Source organism: Nannobrachium achirus (genome assembly GCF_963921795.1).
Source record: "Nannobrachium achirus genome assembly, chromosome: 6".
In the NCBI taxonomy this organism is placed as follows: domain Eukaryota; kingdom Metazoa; phylum Chordata; class Actinopteri; order Myctophiformes; family Myctophidae; genus Nannobrachium; species Nannobrachium achirus.
The window spans coordinates 54156750-54175192 of record NC_137815.1 but is presented as its reverse complement, the minus strand read 5'-3'; the positions used below and the strand labels follow the sequence as shown (position 1 = coordinate 54175192).

At 43.6% G+C, this 18443-nt stretch overlaps 1 protein-coding gene across 2 annotated transcripts in view; it reads left to right on the top strand.

Moving 5' to 3' along the window:
* Window positions 1-18443, top strand: part of ephb2b (eph receptor B2b) — a gene marked incomplete at both ends in the record, with an annotated part of 219640 nt that overhangs the window by 172666 nt on the left and 28531 nt on the right. The gene's annotated exons all lie outside the window — the stretch shown is intronic.

The following is an 18443-nucleotide window of genomic DNA, read 5'->3' as shown; positions in this document are numbered from 1 at the left end:
TGCCACATAAATATATAATATATAAATTATATTTATAGTCTTATAAGAGCGTTTCTCCCCGGTCGGCGGACTTAAAAAATACCAGAGCGTCAGCGAGTTCTCACTAACGATCTGACAGGCGGGTGACTCACAGACAGGACCAGGAATTTCTCTGCCCTACGAGGGCTCAACTTCAGTCAAAATAAACAAAACTACTCCGCTACTCACCTAAACAAACGTAGTTTTGCGTTGTTGAAAGTCTAGGTGAGTAGCGAAGTAGTTTTGTTTATTTTGACTGAAAGTTGAGCCCTCGTAGGGCAGAGAAATTCTGTGAGTCAGCCGCTTGTCAAAGCATTAGTGAGAACTCGCTGACGCTCTGGACCAGAGCTATTGCGACCGTATGGAGCAGTTGGTATCAAAACCTCATGTCACGCTCCATTTATGGCTGTCCATGTCCCTTTTATGCCTAATGCCTATATATGGAGATCCCCTGATTTGCTATTCTCATTGTACGACAGGGTATAAATTAGGCATAACCATCCTTGAGCAAGACACTGAACCGCCGACTGATTTCCTTGGGGAATCTTCTCGTAGATCCCTCTGGTAATACTGCATGTAAACTTCCAGCATACAGAAATGGTTAGACCACAGTAAAAAAAGAAGCACCAGAATATAATAAAATGACTAAATAACAAACATCTATATGACACAAAACAGACACAGAACTCCAATGCAATTTGCAATGATGGGGCAAATATAGTCAAGTAGTTTAATGGAAAAAAGTATGGTGCCCTAAATTCTGAATGAAAATAAATAAAGTGGCAGTACCATAACAGAGACGTTTGCCTCACTCCTATTGTTGCCTGTGATTTATCTGGTGGGTAGAAGTGGAGCAGCCTTAACAAGGCCTTATTGAACAAAAACACAGTGTTTTATTGAGGCCTGGTGCTCTTAAGGCCTTCTCTTTGGGGAGCTGAGAGCGTGCATACGAGCAGATACACAGGGTTGGGAAGGACAATAGATGAAGACACAAAGCCGGCCATTATCTTTCCTCGACCATCCCTTTTTCCCGCCCTCCGATGATTAATGAGGGTTAATCAGTCATTGCTTTTAACTGCTACATATATATTTATTTCTTTATAATTTAAAGGCCAGCCTCTCATTGGCTTCTTTGTCTTTATTGAGCCGGGAGAGGGCCGCTGAGAGCGAGACTGGAGTATGGGGTGGGGGTGTGGGAGGGGGTCTTGGGGGTGGGGGCACAGGAGGGGAGGTTCTTGTGGGATTGGAGTGCATGTGGTTCCCGAGGCAGGGGTCCTAACCACTACATCTCCTCTGGGCATTCTCTGGTGGATTCCTGCCCCCCTCTCTCTAAGTTGGCCTACATTTATTTGTCGTTTGAGGTTAGAGAATGGTTGCTAAAACCCCGTTCCCACCGTGAAGTTTAATCAGAGTTTTCTGACAGCCGTCTGGCAGTGTGTGATTACTTTACACTGATATGGCAAACATAAATTCTGTTTTGACAGAGACACACATAGCAGACAGTAAGGTGTACACATGTGCCATTTCAAAACTTCCCACGTCCTGCCATTGGCAAGACAGTAGATTTCCAGTGGATTGCCAAACATTGAGCTTGTAGATCAGCTATTTTTGGCTAGAAACCTTCGGAAAATATGCATTTGCAGGACATTTGCAGGAAAAGAGCAGTAAAGCCTGAAGACTTGAAATGGCACAACTGTATGGAAAGATTCACACACAGACACACGCACAGTCGCACACACTCAAGCATGCGCGGTCACTGAGTTTTTTCAGTGACCAACGGCCCTTGTCAAGTTATGTTCAGAACAGAAACCACTTAAAATTACTCACTCCACATCACATCACATCACTCTCATATTTTATGATTTATATCATTCCATTACTGTCTCATGTGCCTCATACAGGCACATGTACTGTAGAGCAGGGCCTCAACTTGGACACAAAGATTATTACCGACCGGATTATAGCAATGTAATAGTGTGATTGGATGGCATTATACCTGCATAGAAAAAAAGTCTGCAGTTTCAGGAGCAAATCTCCCTCCTATACCTGAATGCAAACTATTAGCATTCTGAAAGAGAAGCCAGCACTGCACTAAACAAGACCTCTGCACCCTTCTTCTGTGTTTATGTGTGTTTATGTGTGTTTATGTGTGTGTGGGTGTTAGGGATGGGACGATAAGCAATATTATTGTTTATCGTGATAAAAAACACTCGTGATATCGTGATTTATCGTGATATCGTCCTCCGTCATGCACTGGGATCAATTCACCTTTTATTTGCCGAGCTGCATATCCGGTACAACTTAAACCTTCAATAATTGGTAAAAGGTACTTGTAATATACATACTTGATACAGTCTTTCTTTCACTCTATCAAATGTCTTTGCACAAAAATAGCAGATCTACAAGCTCACAACGCGTTGAGTTGCGACACGTTGTGAGCTTGTAGATCTGCTATTTTTTGGCAAATGTTCCGCCCCAGGTTAATGGATTTTGATTATCGCGATAATATCGTAAATCGTGATTCCTTTTGTCACAATAATCGTGATATGAAATTTTCATATCGTCCCATCCCTAGTGGGTGTTACATTCCATAGTGGGCCGGTGTGTTACATTCCAGAGGACATAAGTGATTGGGCGTTCCATTAACTCAAGGTGAGCAGGTGGACTCCGTTTCCATTGCTGTGGTCGAAGAAGGAGAAGAGGAAAAAAAGAATGAGGGGACTGAATTGGTTTCTTATCAAGAGAGTGAGGCTGATTGTAGGACTGAATCACATTACTCTGTGGGGATGGGGGGATGGGGGTGTGTCTTGCCGTAATCGGCTAGGCGCATCACTATCATATGGTCTGGGGAAGATTTATGACTTAATTATGGTCCAAATTGCCCAAGCGAACTGTAAGCAGGCCACCGAGGGGGACAGGGCTGCTCTGCTGGGCCTGAAAAAGCACTGGTGCAGAGCCAGGTGTTGCTCTATGTGCCAGAATGTGTCGATACAGCCAGCCAGCCAAAACGGAGACAACATTGTTGACCTCAGTCCAGCGCTACCACCAACAACAACCTTCAAGTTGTGAAAATGTGAAGGAATCTGCTTTAAGAAAGAACAGATTTACCACTGCCGCTTTTCAAATGTTTAGGGAAGAACATGTTTCCCATTTCCTTTTGTACGTAATATGCATATCGTCGTTGTCCGGTGGAAACCTTGTATGTCCAGAACCGTTTGTTTGTATTTATGATTTCAGCTAGTGAAAACAGCCGATCTACAAGCACACAACGCCTCGTGGTGTGAGGCGTTATGTGCTTGTAGATCTGCTGTTTTCAATACTTTTGTGCTTTTGTATGATGAAGCAGGGCTTTACTTCGCGAAAGAAAACGTACACATTTGAAACCTGGAGATACGAGGTTTCTGCCCGACAGTGACGATATGTTTGAGACTGCAGGACAGAGAGTGGCGGAGGAAATAAGTGAAATAGAGAGAGGTGCGGAGTGAAAGTGACAGGGAGAGAGGAAGTCTGTGTAAAAGATTAGAACCGCCAGCGTACGCAGCGTCGCTGGCAACGGTGACAGAAGGTGTGGAGCAGGGCACATATGGCGGGTGCCAGTGCAGGTCAGGCGGGCAGACAGACAGACAGGAGGGCTCTGCAATGCACCTGGACCTCAGCACTGACAGAATGGCAGGGCCCTGTGGGAAGGCGCCTTCTCTAAATTGACAGGCAAGCCACTCACAACACGTCCCACAATGAATAATCATAATCTTCAGCGTTCATTTAACTCATTTAACTTAAGGATTGTGGTTGTATATATGTACTACACATTCTGATAACAACAAATGGATAAACTAGAAAGATGCAATTTAAAATTGCAAGTGTGGTTGCCGTGACGTCTTACCATTTGAATTTTCCCCATTCGAGTCAATGGGGAAAATTAATTCACTAATAAACTAGAAGCAGTGCTCTTCCGAGCACAGGTCTCCACCAGGCCACACAAATCGGCCTGTTATAGCGCCACCATGAGGCTGATTTAAAAAATGTGGGGCAGAGGTTCTGAATTAGCATCCAGGGAGTGTGTGTGCTCAGTTTGGCAGCGATCGGGCCAACGGCGCCGGAGATTAGCTGGTAACAACCAGGCCACACAAATCGGCCTGTTATAGCGCCACCATGAGGCTGATTTGAAAAATGTGGGGCAGAGGTTCTAGATTGGCATCCAGGGAGTGTGTGTGCTCAGTTTGGCAGCGATCGGGCCAACGGTGACTGAGATTAGCTGTTCACAAACTGCGAGGACGCACGGACGCACGGACGCACGGACGCACGGACGGACGGACGGACGGAGGGGAAAACAGATTAGCTGTTCACAAACTGCGAGGACGCACGGACGCACGGACGCACGGACGGACGGACGGACGGAGGGGAAAACATACTCTCCCTCAGCCTTCGGCTTGTGGAGACAATGAATGGCCATATATGGAGATCTCTGTGTCAGTCCTTAAGCCCAGTGCACCACTCCCACACCACTCTCCCATTGAACTCACCTGGCTTTCCTCTATAATGGTGGAAGCCCAGTGCTGGCTTCCTGATTGGCTAGTTTACCCAGAACATTTGACGTCACCTTTATGCAGTTTCCCATTTGGATGACGTCACCGAATGCTGCTTCCTGATTGGCTATGAGTTTACCCAGAATGGTCTAGATTCTAGAAACTATAATGTGTTGCCCCTAGGCAACCACACTAACTAGAAAGATACAATTCTGGGAAATTGCATGTGTGGTTGCCTATTTATAGTTTGGATAGGCAAAATGTCATGTGAAGCTTGACCAATCTCTCTGGAGTTTATGGAGTAACATTTGGCCACTGAGGAAGCAGCAAGAACTGCTTTTAGCCAATGAGGAAGCTGCATAAAGGTGACGTCACAAGAATGCTGGTTCCTCATTGGCCAAATGTTACTCCGTAAACTCGGACCGAGAACAATAGTGTTTCGCCCTTCAGGCAACCACACTAATTACAACTTTTTTTCACTGTGTTATTGTGGAGGCAGGTGGGATCTGTAGCTAGCTAGGCTGGTAATTCAGATGTCATGGGTTTGATATCTGCACCAGTCGAGGTGCGGTGTACATGCTAGCGTATGACACTGAACTGCTACTTGCTCAGTCCTTGTATGTGACACTGATAAGGCCGTGAGCTGAATGCTCGAAGTGTTCAGTGTTGATATGGAGTAGACTGTTTAGAGAGAGCGGCACTACATTAGCAGCAGCATAATGTGAATTTCTAAGTGTTTAAGTGTGTACGTTGCTTGTCTTGAGAGTGGGATAGGAGCTCAATCTGGTGACTTTACATGACCCACGTGTGCAATTATGCACTTAATTGCGATGCAAGATTCCCTGAAGAGAATTAACATATAGATTATCCAAATTACCTAAATGATGGCCTAAGTCGTTCATAAATCATTCATCAGCTATTCGTTTCTTAAAACGGTTCAATGCACCTGAGCGTTCAGGGTTGCATTCTCTGCTAGAGAAAATGTGAAATAAAGTGTGAACGTTGCGTGCATACAAATCTGGGTTAAAGGACCTTTGGCCCAGTCGACTGTAAAAAATAAATAGATTCATGGTCACTTTACTCTCATATACAGCATTTACCGTACTTTGATTTATGCTGGAATTTGAAAATACAAGTCATTCCACACAGTGAATTTATTCACCAATGTTACAGTCAATAACTTAACCCAAGTGTGTTGATGCTCATGGTATAGTGAAATGCATATATTGTGACCCATTTGTTATCATTTTGATTTCATTAACATGAATTAGGAAATGACAATAAATAAAATCCGGCATTGTTTAATGGTCATGATTACAACCGTCTCTTAGTTAAAAATGTATGAATCTCTTTTTGAGCGGTGGTCACAACGCTCCTATACGTGGCCGTGTGTGTGGGTCTGTCTGTCTGTCTGTCTCCGTGTCTCCGTGTCTGTCTGTCTGTAGCCTGCAGTAACCTTTTCTGACCACACATGTTAAGGGAGGGGCGCTGTTGCACACACACACACACACACACACACACACACACACACACACACACACACACACACACACACACACACACACACACACACACACACACACACACACCACCGCTCAGTTCACACGAGTGTGATTTTTATAGTCAGGGAACATTATCAGAATAATCTGTCAAATCTGGGAATAAATTCCTTACCATTGATCTTCCCCAATGTGTTCGTAAAGGTGTCTAGTAGTAACACATCTCACAAAGACTGAAATTCAGTTTCCCCAGGGGAATCTTTGACAGCTGCTGAAAGTTGGGGTCCCATTCAATTACTATGCATTATAGTATACAGGATTAAGAAAAACAGCTTTAAGTAGCATGTGAGGGGTCAAACTAGGGTTTTTTCATGATTCTGAATCCATTGCAAGCATTTGTTTTGCACGAAAAGCACTCCTTGGGCTAAAAGCGGCCATAGCCACTTGTCTACGTCATCACTAAACCATTCTTTTGTGGGGCAGTTTTTAGCCCAAGGAGTGTTTTTCGAGCAAAACAAATGCTTGCAATGTTATATTTGTATGTTACAGATTTGCAGTGTTTATTTGTCATTTATTGTACACTAGCAGCATTATGAGCAATTAAATTACAGTAGCAACAGCATCAGTTAACAACAGACTGAAGATTGACTCACACAAGCAGTGAAAGGTTTGTGTGGCATATTCCAACAGTACTCTAGTGTTGTAGTGTGTATGCAACAAGCCATCTTGTTTATTATGAGACGGCATTTTGTATTATGTTTCATCACTCCATTATTATTGCAAAACAGGAAAAAGGACAGCGTATTGTCAAAACTCTTCAATCCCCCAACAAACCAAACTTCCTCTCTCCCACCTCTCCTCTTCTGGTTTTTCAGCAATGTGCTGTTTGTTGAAAGAACCGAAAGATGCTAGCTGAAACCTACTGTCTACATGTCACTATTTCTGGCCTTACAGTCAGTGTGTGGTATGGATTTATTCTCAGTCGTGCATTTATTTATTTATTTCCCCAATGTTGTGATTTGATTACATTAGCAATTGCTTTTTACTTTGCTATTTCTGGTGCCATTTGACCGGAGTGAGTGCTTTTATGTTGTGGATCGGGCGAGCAATATGAGCTGTCGGCTTAAAGCAAATTCACAAATGAAGGATACGAGCCTGTGATGAACACAATCACCAGCGTCTCTCTCACACTCTCTCCCCTGCACTCCTGTCACTCTCTCTCCCTCCACCTCTGTCACCTTCTCTCGCTCTCTCCCTCTACCCCTGTCACCTTCTCTCCCTCCATCCCTCCACCACCACTGTCATCCTCTCTCCCTTCCCGTTTTGCTGCCAAACACACAGACATTCCACTGGTGAACATATAAATGAGGCACCTTGAATAAAGAGTGCAGCGGCAAAAACACAGTAGCCATTGTCTTGTCTCTGTCTGGAATCAGTGGTATGTGCTGCTTACTTGTGTTGTTATGGGATATCACTGTTACCCCTCAGATGTTCACGCACAACTGATGTCAGTCACACAGATCTAGCAGATCATGTGGTATGTATGTGTACTCCCTCTGGGTGTAATTGTAAATGATGTAAATTGGGGTCAGGAACTTTTTTATTTTAAGCATGGATGATCTTTAATAATTCTTGTTGTGACATGTTGGTGACTGCAGCTAGCTCCTCCTGCACTCTTTTGTGAAGATTATCTTTTGGCTGCATTTAGACGGGTCAGCGTAAAAACATAGGACACCGAGGGCAGAAAAGGCAGTTGACATGCAATACAGTCTCCACTCTCCAGTCCAAATTGACCCGAGGACATTGCTATTATGTGGTTTATGCTCAAACCATTCAGCTATACATTACAATTCCACTCTGTTGAGTGTTATCTACAGTATAGCAATACCTTTATTTAAGTGGACGCACTCTCCACTCCTTAAACAACAGTCTTAGCTAAGCCTTTCTGAGAGGCACTTAACCCCTATTTGAGCCACTGAAGCTCCTTCACACAGCAGCCATTAGTAGAGGTCTGTGGTAGACTGGTAGTACTCGACCAGTTTATGAATGTCTATGATTGAGCGTGTAGTGGGGCTTTGCTGAAAAAAGAGCATTATTTTCAGTAAATGTTCCCTGTATTTCTGTGTTGAAAAATGATAATTCTGACCCAAGAAGGCTAGGACGTCTAGTCAAGGACCCATTAAAATGATTCCCTTCGGATGGGGTGTCTAGTGGCACACTCAGTTAGAACACTGGTAATATGCTCCCTGCGACTCACAAGGACCCAAGTTCGATTTTGACTCCTGTCTCACATGTCTCCCCCACTCGATGCCCTCGATTTTCCTGTCTCTATACCTAAATAAAGAATAAATGCCAAAGAAGAATACAAAAAAACGAATACATTTTGTAAGGCAAGGAAAGTTTATTCGTATAGCACAGTTCACCAACAAGGCAAATCATAAAACATAACACATCAAGACACAAACATTATAAAATATATATTTTTTTTAAATGAAAAGGAGTAGAAACTAGAAGCAGTGCTCTTCCGAGCACAGGTCTCCACCAGGCCACACAAATCGGCCTGTTATAGCGCCACCATGAGGCTGATGTAAAAAATGTGGGGCAGAGGTTCTGAATTAGCATCCAGGGAGTGTGTGTGCTCAGTTTGGCAGCGATCGGGCCAACGGCGCCGGAGATTAGCTCGTAACAACCAGGCCACACAAATCGGCCTGTTATAGCGCCACCATGAGGCTGATTTGAAAAATGTGGGGCAGAGGTTCTAGATTGGCATCCAGGGAGTGTGTGTGCTCAGTTTGGCAGCGATCGGGCCAACGGCGCCGGAGATTAGCTGGTAACAACCAGGCCACACAAATCGGCCTGTTATAGCGCCACCATGAGGCTGATTTGAAAAATGTGGGGCAGAGGTTCTAGATTGGCATCCAGGGAGTGTGTGTGCTCAGTTTGGCAGCGATCGGGCCAACGGTGACTGAGATTAGCTGCTCACAAACTGCGAGGACGCACGGACGGACGCACGCACGGACGCACGCACGGACGCACGCACGGACGGACGGACGGACGGACGGACGGAGGGGAAAACATACTCTCCCTCAGCCTTCGGCTGGTGGAGACAATAAAACAGAAAATAAGATACCTTGTTATTCAGATATATTTGTTTGGATAGATTCCGAGCACCATTCAACAACCGTTTGGCACACTGTCATGTATAGCACCGAATTCTCTTTGATGGCCGAATGGAATCTTGCCATTATTTACTGTCTACAATGGCAACAGTTCTGCCCTATTTATGTCAGCATTCTGAATTTTCATGAGCTCGCAATGGAGCGCTTCAATCCTCGAAAAATAATCTTTTCATGAGCAGGCTATTGATTAAATCAGACCATAAGTAAGTAGGCTGCAGCCCGCTGTTGCCTTCCCCATAGTGCACAATATTGACCTGCATTCTGCGGATTGTGGAGTTTTTCTCCTTCCAGATGCCAGTGTGGAGGCTAAATGCAGAAAAGCATGCTTGATGATTAAAAAGTGTCCAGTTCCCTCAAGAGCTGTATGAGTCAGAAGCCCGACGCCTCAGCCCCGCGGCGGGCTGCTAAAACCGTTGAGTCTGCTCAGCCCAAATCGCCCATAAGGGCCGAAAGGACCGCAGCACATCTGTATTACTGCTCTCTTAACAAAAAGAGTTTTATGCAGTACAAGAAAGTCTTCCATTTTGTAAGGACCCGTTGTGGCTGGTGATTTTGCATGAATCCGTTTTTTATAGTTCTGCTCAGGATTTGAACCCAGAACATTTTCAGCACTCTATGTACAATCGATATTTAATATAGATCATGTTGTGCCAGAAATGTGTTCTTTTGCCTTGTATAATAGCAAAACTGTCTGTACCCCTTCTCATCTTGCCCAAAAAGAGCAGGATCGTCTCCAGTCTGTTCAGAATGTGGTGGCAAGGCTTTTAAACTATATACAGTACTTCATTGACCGGAGTCCCCCATGGTTCTGTTGTAGGCCCCCTCCTTTTTCACCCTGTACTCCAAATCTCTTCGCCTAATAGCCGATCCACAACTTCACAACGATCTATCTGCCTTGTGACACTTTGTGAGTTTCTTGAAATATATAAATACAATACAACAATTTAAAAAATATATGTATCATGTAGATCCAAAATCCACATATGACTTGATGTCAACCTCAGGCTTCATCTGGCCAGCCTGTGATGTAAGTCGTCTATGAAGTATTTACTGAGCAGGCATCAGATCTGGCAGCGGGTTGCACGATAAGCTCCAGACAAACAAACAAACAAACAAACAAACAGACAGACAGACAGACAGACAGACAGACAGACAGACAGACAGACAGACAGACAGACAGACACATGGTTCTCAAAGTGGATTCCATGGACTCTGTGGGTTCATTTATGGGGGTCTAAATTGACCCATACAAGTCTGTAACTTGTACACTGTCAGAGTTAAAATTTGAAAGTTTGAGAAACACTGTCCTACAGAACCACACTGCAAAAAGTAGCAAAGGCTACGCACCAAGTGCATATGTTCTGTTCTGTTTTGCAAAATATAATAGAATAATGGTTGTTCCAAAAGAAAACTAAAAACATCATATTAGAGGTTCTTCATATTCTATAAAACACAATTCGGCCCACAGAGACATATTTCTTCCATTTGTCTGTGCAAGTAGCTTCAAAGGGGTTGGTACACTGTTCCAAGTCATGTTTCTCTCTCTTCTCTCTCCCCACTCGTCCCTCTCCCTCCCTCGCTCCATCTATCTCCCTCTCTCTCTCTCTACATGTATCTCTCTCTCTCTCTCTCTCTCTCTTTCTCTCTCTGGTTTGCATTTCCTGAACTGCGCAGGAGTGCTGGGTGTGCTTAGATTTAAACCCTAACCTCTGCAAGCATCAGAGAACTCTTCAAGCCCCAGGAGTGGCTCTTTAGAATTAGCTTATGGTGTGTATATGAATGCATTAAGGCCCTCCAATCTTTTCCAGTGCAGATGGTTTAGAGCTTGATGAACTGAAATCTTCCTTGTGTAGCTTTACTGCATTGGAAACTCTTTTGGAGACATGAAAAAAAGGGAAAAAAAAGCCCACAATCCATTGCAGATGGGGAAACAGGGCGGGCTGCCAGCACACTGTAAGTACATGCAAATACGTTCCTCTCCCTTTAAGAGCGACTCAACGCGCTGCTCGTAAACGGGCTGCAGTCGGGGAGAGTGCGGAGCAGTGGCGGCCTGCTCTGGAGCCTGCGTGGTGAAGGACCAGCTGGCTTCAGGCCCCTGAGGGAGAAACTGCGCCACGGGGAGACTGATTTTTTTACAATGAAAAGGAAAAGGGATTTACGAGCCCTGACCTGTTCTCACTACCTCCACCATCCTCCCCGAATCCTAGCGTTGCTCTCTGCTCCACAACGTCACATCAAATCACACCCACATGGTCATGGAGCTCCAGGCATAGTTGTAAATCTGAAAGCAGGGGGGGTAAAGTAACTACGTACATTTACTCAAGTACTGTACTTAAGTACAGTTTTGAGGCATTTGTACTTTACCTGAGTATTTCTAATGTCCGATATTTTATACCTAGGCTATTTGAAAATAGCCGATCTATAAGCTTGCAGTATGTCACATTGCAATTCGTTGTGAGCTTGTAGATCGGCTATTTTCAAACATTTTGTAGTTTTACTTTTGGTTGTACATTTTGATGCCAACACTTTCATACTTTTACTCAAATACATTTTGAATTCTGGACTTTTAGTTGTAACTGAGTATTTTCTATATTGCAGTATTGATACTTTTACTTAAGTAAAATATGTGAGTACTTTTTCCACCACTGCATATTTGTAAGTCCAGAGGAAAGCCCAAGATGAGGCTGCAGTTAATTGCATACACAGTAAAACATTTACCCGTGCCGGTCCATTTGGTTACATGTGTACATTGGGCGTTTGACAAAATGGATGAATTAACGCTGAACTGTGTAGCAATTACTATACTCTCTTTTGCTCCATGCTGCTTTGTTGGGGTCGACGCAGAAAATGTGCACGGAAAGAAAGTGCCGTCGTCTCTTCTCATCGATAAACTGCATCGATAGCAAAGCAATTCAAACCATTATTGTGACTATAATTATTTCTCGGCCACCACCCCATCTTGAGAACCGCTCAATGTAATGGCTCATGTGTAAACGCCTCTGGGGCCCCAGTAGAGCTCCAGAGGGCCCCTGTCTTCCTGGAGTCTCTGTCCAGCAACGCAGGGTGTTCGACACTGGGGAGGGGGGGAGGGGGCTGAGCTTCTCCCTGCTGCCCAACCATCAAAGACCAGCGTGGTCTCACTCCACCAGCCTGTTTAATGAAGATGCCCATCATGCTCAGAGGGGTGCTCTGTAAGAGAGGTGAATCAATAGGCCTGAAAGGAGCCCAGCATTCTTAGGGAAGGAGGGAGGCAGAGGAGGATGACAGCCCCCCAAACGAGCACAGTAGCATAGAAGCAGACAATAACGAGCACAAATAGTGTACATTTATTTAAAGGGCGAGGGGAAGGGGCATGTGGATGCAATGGACCAGGGCCTGGCCCTATACAAGTACATTGTAAAATCCTCTGTGAATTTAACTCTGGCAGTGTACAAATTAATACATTCCCATTGAGGATTGTACTTTCTCCCTGTGTTAGTAAAAGACACGTCCCATTAGTGTGAAATTGATTCAAATGAACGGAAATAACCATGTAAAGTCCATCTTTGATTGATTAGTGAAATTACTAGGTGTTCAAACACAACAGTAAAGCCTCTATAACAGATCTTGCACGAAACAGAGCCTTTCTATTTGCCAGTTGGGCCGAGGCCAGGGCGTCATGCTGGAATACACTCCAAAAGCCCCACTGTCTTTCATATCAACTCCCAGACCTGGTAATAACGTGGGGTCTGAAACTTAATTCTGTGACAACTGCTGGGGCCTCCTCACATCCTCTCGTATGAAGCAATACCCTCTCAGATACACAACCTTGAAACTTTCATATCGTCGTTGTCGGGTGGAAACCTTGTATGTCCGAGACCTTTCGTTTGTATTTATCATTTTAAAAATGAGCTAAACTAGTGAAAACAGCAGATCTACAAGCACACAACGCCTCGTACCGCGTACAAACTTGAAACTTGGAGATACGAGGTTTCTGCCCGACAGCGACGATGTGGACCACCACCCTCCCACAGCGAATCTATTGTTTAATTTGATTCCCCCTCCAGTCGCCTCCAAACTATCTGCAGTCTTCCATGCTTTTTTTCGAGATGGAAGCGAAAATGTAAACATTATCTGCTCCTGATGAGGTTGTTGTGAAACCCATTCCCCCTCATTGATTGTTACAGTGTGTCTGAGCAGAAGCGTTGCCAGGGGAAATTTTAAACACCTTGGCCTCAAATGGTTCTCGTCAGCGGTGGTGCATTGTGAGCTATCGTTTGGAAAGCACAGAATTTTCCGTGACGAAAAAAGATTTTTATCTGCGTCTTTTATCGCCCTTTTTGTATTCATTTGTGGAACCTAATGAGAAACATAGCGTATAATAGCATTTTACGGAGGCTGCCATCGGAATTATGTGAGTGCTAAATTCAGCTAGCTAACGTATACAGTAGTTACTTAACCACCATTTAACCACTACAATTGACACATTAATGGAAAATACTCATGAAGAAAGCTTTCGGTGAAAACCAAAGGTTGAGTAAGATTAGCTGTGTGCTACAGTCAGTGACCCGACTTACAGCATAGTTATTTGTTATGACTAATAAATTAACTTTCCCCATGCCTGAGTTTCTAAATCCCAGCTGACTTTAATTGGTCAGTTGGAATAATCCCTATGATTTTAAAATAATTGTTGTAAAAGAAAATGGCTTCAAACAACATGAAACACCATTTGGCGGTATAATTCTGCAAGTGATGTTGACACAGTGGAAACCAACAGTTTATTCAACTCCTTCAATTTCAAGCAGGGAAGAAAGAGAAAAAAAAATCCTAAAGGTGTACTTGGAATATGGAAATACTTAAATGTGATTTAGAGTTCATACTCAAAAACCGCCGCATGCCACAGTAAATTGGTGTGAAGTTAATTTAGCCGGAATCTTCGTCCTGAATTGACCTGCTGTAGAATGTCCAGAGCATCTGGACCATAAGCTACAGTAGGTTGTCTCTATACACTGAAAGAAGTCAGACACTGAAACCCCCTTTTTATATGTGTAACATTTAGAGGTATGTTTTCCTCTGCCTTCATCTCAGTCTGTTCTTCGTTACGGCGTGCGTACCCCCTATTGGCCCGGTCAGCCTCAGACGCGGTGACCACCGTCCTGCTGTCTCGTCTGGGAGGTGTCCCTGAGCCCAACGAAAAGCCACAACGTTCTCCGTCGACAGCTTCTCGTGTTGGCATGTGTCCATCCTGTGTACGTGAATACATGAGCAGCCTTTGTTTCTCTGGCCCCCCTCACCTCCCCCCCTGTATCAGGTTACTAGGGCTATGGCTGGTGCCGTGTGTTTAATGGAAATGCTATGCAGCTAGAAAAAAAGGCCATGTGGCAGTGTTGAATATATGTACATCCGTAATAGGAGACTCGTGAGTTCCCCCTCGGAGAAACTATTTTCCTTATTAGGCTGTCGTCTTGTGACTGCAAACAAGCTGCGCGGCACGGCGAGACGGAGGAGATTCCTCGGTTGACTGGATACTGTATACAGTACCTCTGGCTCCCAGTTAACAAAAAAAGAAGGGGGGGGGTGTGATGTATGTCGACTGCAGAAGCTCCAGGATCTGACGCCGCCGCTGTGTAAGTGCAGCGCTGAGATGAAACACAGAGCGTCCCTATACGTTATCCAGTGGCACGTTTATACTCCGCTGCGCCAACGTACGAGTGTGTGGGTCTCCTGCGCGTCAGCGTTTACACGGCACCTCGTTATTTGTTGCCTCCGACGGAGGCTTCCGTTCGGGGTCGTAGGCCACATGAGGCACTGCCGACAGCCTTGTGAGAATAAGTAGGACAGGGGTCTACAACGTTTTCAGGCCAAGGACCCCTTTAATAGTTGAGAGAGAGATGAAGCAGGGACCACACAACCTTTTCATAGATTCCATATAGTTTCATTTGACAGCGCGATCATCAGTGTTTTTTGGATTCATGTCAATTTGTGTTTTCAGATATTTAACCGCTTGAACCGTCAATACATAATAAACTTGACCTTTCACTCTGTACTTAGTCTGCTCTAACGCGAGGCGTTGTGAGCTTGTAGATATGCTATTTTTGGCTAAAGTTCTCTGAATATGGACACTAGGGTTAAATCATTAATATAAAAAAGGAGAAAAATTAAAGATTTTGTAGTAACTCTGAGGACCCCCTCGGGGTCCTGGACCCTCTGTTGAAGACCTCTAAAGTAGTAGGGTATAAACAAGTCTCAGGGACACTGGGACACTAGTTTCCTGGACCACTCTACAGAACAGAACAGAACACTTAACACACCAGATGACTAGTAATTTGTAGCATAAATGTCAACAAAAGAATAATAAATGGCCATTTTATATACTGTTGAGGATCTTGAAACCGCACATACAGTGTGTTCAAGATTCTCCCGATAAACGGCAGGCGTGGTTACAGCAGTTTTCCACTCAGTGAATTTTCCACGGAGAGAGAGCGGTGTAGAGAGGCCTTTATAGCTGAGGTTCCCGGCAGCTACTGTTCTGCTGTCTGGGTGTGTGTCTGCGTGTCAGAGCAGCACAGGGCTTGAGGCCTGTGGCCTGGGGGGCCATAAATCCTGGTCCCCCACCCCACTCACTAAACCAATGCAGGCCCAGTCAGGCCACATCAGGCCCCCCCACATGGGCCCTTATATCTTACATCTCGCTTGACTTCGCACTGACCCACACGGCACCCTGAACTAATCTTAATGGTTGTTGGAGATATATGTGAGCATGATCTGATACTGCAACGCCAACTACAACGCCTCGCACTGCAAGGCGTTGTGTGCTTGTAGATCAGCTGTTTTCACTACTTTTGTGCGATGGCCTTGTATGACGAAGCAGGGCTTTACTTTGCGAAAAAAAATTACAAATTTGAAACTTGGAGATACGAGGTTTCTGCCCGAGAGTGACGATATATATTATTTAAATACCCAAAACATTCTCTCAATGGGTGGGTATAATTTGAGTGGTTCCCAAAATGTTTTTTTTTATTAATTATTAAATGCATTAACTCAGGGCATACAGATTAGATAGATAGATTAAAATGGCATCAGTAATGAAAGTGAAATTGCCAGGCTGAGAAAAAACAATACTTTTTTTTAACGTTTTTCAAAGAATTTGAAGCACACTTCCAACGGCTCTTTCTCTCTCCTCTGGCAAAAAGACTGCAGTGGGAGGATTTAGCCTCTCTCAAATCGCTCATTACCACATGTCTGATTAAAGTAAACACCATAATTGACCGGGTCCAACATGACCATGTCTCTCTTGTCCTTACACTTGCGCTCCATTTACTCTCATCTATTAAGCTGTCATCCACATCTGAAATATGCGTAAACACAGACCGCAGAGGCACAATTAGGAAGTCGTGGAACAAAAAGAAGTAGAACGCAGGAAATACAATTTGTGTGGGGCACACAGTGGTGGAAAAAGTAAATGTTTTACTTGCAATACTGCAATGAAGAAATATACTCTGTTACAAGTAAAAGTCAGAAATTCTAGATCTACTTGAGTAAAAGTACAAAAGTATTAGATTCAAAATGTATTTAAAGTACCAAAAGTACTCATATTTGTGCAGAATGTCCCATTTAAAGTTTTCAAATGTATAAAAATCTTTTGAAAATAGCCAATCTACAAGCTCACGATACGTCGCTTCGCAACGCATTGTGAGCTTGTAGATCGTCTGTTTTCAAATGGCCAAAATATATACGGCTGAAGTGTTGTAATAATAATAAAAATCTACAGAGTAACTAGTAACTAAAGTTTGCAAATAATTGTAGTACAATATTTGGATCCGAGATGTAGTGGAGTGGAAGTAAAAGTATTGGAAATTGGAAATACTCAAATACCTCAAAACTGTACATAAGTACATGTACTTAGTTACTTTACACCACTGGTGAGGCATATTTGCGGTTCTGGCAATTTGTGCTCTCATGCTGTGCATTTTTATTTACTTTTTTGGTACAGTTGTTTATGTAGTTTACAAAATGAAATTGCTCCACATAATTTGTATATTACGTGCATTCCATAGGGAAGGATAATTCCCGGGCCCCAGAAGTGAATTGTAACCCGCATTGTGGTCTACATGTCTACAGTGTGGAAAGCATAGATTAATCACTGGTGGGGATGGGGGGTAGATCATAGTTGATGCCCGGAAAGTCCCACGAGACTGTTTATGTGGTTTAACGTGTTGTGACTGGCCTGTGTACAATGCAAGCCCAGTCATGAGGCTCGTATCTACAGTACAAGATGGGATTTCAGTAGACTATGCATAATTTATACCGCTCTAACGTTACTTATATTACGCCATCATAGAAGTATGTCATCGGTGTGACATTCGTCATGTAAATATGAGCAAGCACTGCAGTGTATGCGGTACTGGTATAGACTTGAAAGCGTGCGTGCAACTTCCTTGACTTTGATGCTGTTGGCTGAACCACGTACTGGAATGATTTGATACATGTATTTAAGATGAAAGAAATACAAAGAAAGAAAGAAAGAAAGAAAGAGAGACAGACAGACAGACTGGAAAATATAGCACACAATAAAATAAAAAGTATATACAGTATGTGTGTGAGTATACATAAAGTATATATCTATTTGTATACATACAGTATATAAATATATTTCCTTTTATTGACAGCACACACGTTATAGTTTCTCAGATTTTAGAGACTGTATAAACAACATAAATGTGTTGTATCTGATAGTAAGTAAAAAGAAAGTAACAATCACCATACATTTTGGTGAGGTAAAACTATAAAAACGAAGAAATGTGTGGGACAGAAGCTCCATGTGCCTTTCTCTTTCTATGCGTAACACTGTGTGGAAAATGAACTGTATAGAAATATGTATCGTAATTGCCGGACTATAAGCTGCAGCTTTTTTCCCATGTTTTGAACCCTGCGGCTTATACAACGGTGCGCCTTATATGTCGATTTTTACATCTAACGGCCAGTTAGTTAGTTTTACATCGTCTTTACCAAGGATTTATATATAGATTTTTACAGCTAACAGCCACCAGAGGCACTCTAGTGGGAAGCAGGAAGGACACCTGTGGCTTATAGTCAGGTGCGGATTATATATGTATAAAATTGTTCCAAATTTAGCTGGTGCGGCTTATATTCAGGTGCGGCAATAGTCCAGCAATTACGGGTATATGAGAATTTCAGCTCCCCAAAGTTTTCCTCTTCACTCTTACTCTTTCTGAATGTTC